The sequence below is a fragment of the Triticum dicoccoides genome, chromosome 7B (assembly GCF_002162155.2).
Source record: "Triticum dicoccoides isolate Atlit2015 ecotype Zavitan chromosome 7B, WEW_v2.0, whole genome shotgun sequence".
Lineage (NCBI taxonomy): Eukaryota > Viridiplantae > Streptophyta > Magnoliopsida > Poales > Poaceae > Triticum > Triticum dicoccoides.
This window is the reverse complement of record NC_041393.1, coordinates 25,749,282-25,752,095: the sequence shown is the minus strand read 5'-3', so window position 1 is coordinate 25,752,095 and position 2,814 is coordinate 25,749,282.

Sequence of the window (2,814 nt, the reverse complement as noted above, 5' to 3'; positions counted from 1 at the left end):
TGGCCTCGGAACACTAAGACCGAAAGGTCGAGCTTGAATCATATAGTAGATATGATCAACATAGTGATGTTCACCATTGAAAACTACTCCATTTAACGTGATGATCGATTATGGTTTAGTTGATTTGGATCACGTGATCACTTAGATAATTAGAGGGATGTCTATCTAAGTGGGAGTTCTTAAGTAATATGATTAATTGAACTTAAATTTATCATGAACTTAGTACCTGATAGTATTTTGCTTGTCTATGTTTGTTGTAGATAGATGGCCCGTGTTGTTGTTCTGTTAAATTTTAATGTGTTCCTTGAGAAAGCAAAGTTGAAAGATGATGGTAGCAATTACACGGACTGGGTTCGTAACTTGAGGATTATCCTCATTGCTGCATAGAAGAATTACGTCCTGGAAGCACCGCTGGGTGCCAGGCCTGTTGCAGATGCAACTAACGATGTTAAGAACGTCTGGCAGAGCAAAGCTGATGACTACTCGATAGTTCAGTGTGCCATGCTTTACGGCTTAGAACTGGGACTTCAACGACGTTTTGACCGTCATGGAGCATATGAGATGTTCCAGGAGTTGAAGTTAATATTTCAAGCAAATGCCCGGATTGAGAGATATGAAGTCTCCAATAAGTTCTACAGCTGCAAGATGGAGGAGAATGGTTCTGTCAGTGAACATATACTCAAAATGTCTGGGTATTGCAATCACTTGATTCAACTGGGAGTTAATCTTCCGGATGATAGTGGCATTGACAGAATTCTTCAATCACTGCCACCAAGCTACAAGAGCTTCGTGATGAACTATAATATGCAAGGGATGAACAAGACAATTCCTGAGCTCTTCGCAATGCTAAAAGCTGCGGAGGTAGAAATCAAGAAGGAGCATCAAGTCTTGATGGTCAATAAGACCACCAGTTTCAAGAAAAAGGGTAAAGGGAAGAAGAAGGGAAACTTCAAGAAGAACGGCAAACAAGTTGCTACTCAAGGAAGAAACCCAAGTCTGGACCTAAGCCTGAAACTGAGTTCTTCTACTGCAAACAGACTGAACACTGGAAGAGGAACTGCCCCAAGTATTTGGCGGATAAGAAGGATGGCAAGGTGAACAAAGGTATATCTAATATACGTGTTATTGATGTGTACCTTACTAGAGCTCGCAGTAGCACCTGTGTATTTGATACTGGTTCTGTTGCTAATATTTGCAACTCGAAACAGGGACTACGGATTAAGCGGACACTGGCTAAGGACGAGGTGACGATGCGCGTGGGAAATGGTTCCAAAGTCGATGTGATCGCCGTCGGCACGCTACCTCTACATCTACCTTCGGGATTAGTTTTAGACCTAAATAATTGTTATTTGGTGCCAGCGTTGAGCATGAACATTGTATCTAGATCTTGTTTGATGCGAAACAGTTATTCATTTAAAATCTGAGAATAATGGTTGTTCTATTTACATGAGTAATATCTTTTATGGTCATGCACCCTTAAAGAGTGGTCTATTTTTGATGAATCTCGATAGTAGTGATACACATATTCATAATGTTGAAGCCAAAAGATGCAGAGTTGATAATGATAGTGCAACTTATTTGTGGCACTGCCGTTTGGGTCATATTGGTGTAAAGCGCATGAAGAAACTCCATACTGATGGATTTTTGGAATCACTTGATTATGAATCACTTGGTACTTGCGAACCATGCCTCATGGGCAAGATGACTAAAACGCCGTTCTTCGAAACTATGGAGCGAGCAATTAATTTGTTGGAGATCATACATACTGATGTATGTGGTTCAATGAATGTTGAGGCTCGCGGCGGTATTATTATTTTCTCACCTTCACAGATGATTTGAGCAGATATGGGTATATCTACTTAATTAAACATAAGTCTGAAACATTTGAAAAGTTCAAAGAATTTCAGAGTGAAGTTGAAAATCATCGTAACAAGAAAATAAAGTTTCTACGATCTGATCGTGGAGGAGAATATTTGAGTTATGAGTTTGGTCTACATTTGAAACAATGCGGAATAGTTTCGCAACTCACGCCACCCGGAACACCACAGCGTAATGTTGTGTTCGAACGTCGTAATCGTACTTTACTAGATATGGTGCGATCTATGATGTCTATTACTGATTTACCGCTATCATTTTTGGGGTTATGCTTTAGAGACGGCTGCATTCACGTTAAATAGGGCACCATCAAAATCCGTTGAGACGACACCTTATGAACTGTGGTTTGGCAAGAAACCAAAGTTGTCGTTTCTTAAAGTTTGGGGCTGCGATGTTATGTGAAAAGGCTTCAACCTGATAAGCTCGAACCCAAATCGGAGAAATGTGTCTTCATAGGATACCTAGAGGAAACTGTTGGGTACACCTTCTATCACAGATCCAAAGGCAAGACATTCGTTGCCAAGAATGGATCCTTTCTAGAGAAGGAGTTTCTCTCGAAAGAAGTAAGTGGGAGGAAAGTAGAACTTGATGAGGTAATTGTACCTCCTCCTTTATTGGAAAATAGTTCATCACAGAAACCGGTTCCTGGGACGACTACACCAATAAGTGAGGAAGCTAATGATGTTGATCATGAAACTTCAGATCAAGTTACTACCGAACCTATTAGGTCAACTAGAGTAAGATCCGCACCAGAGTGGTACGGTAATCCTATTACGAAGGTCATATTACTTGACCATGGCAAACCTATGAACTATGAGGAAGCGATGATGAGCCCAGATTCCGCAAAATGGCTTGAGGCCATGAAATCTGAGATGGGATCCATGTATGAGAACAAAGTGTGACTTTGGTTGACTTGCCCGATGATCGGCAAGCCATCGA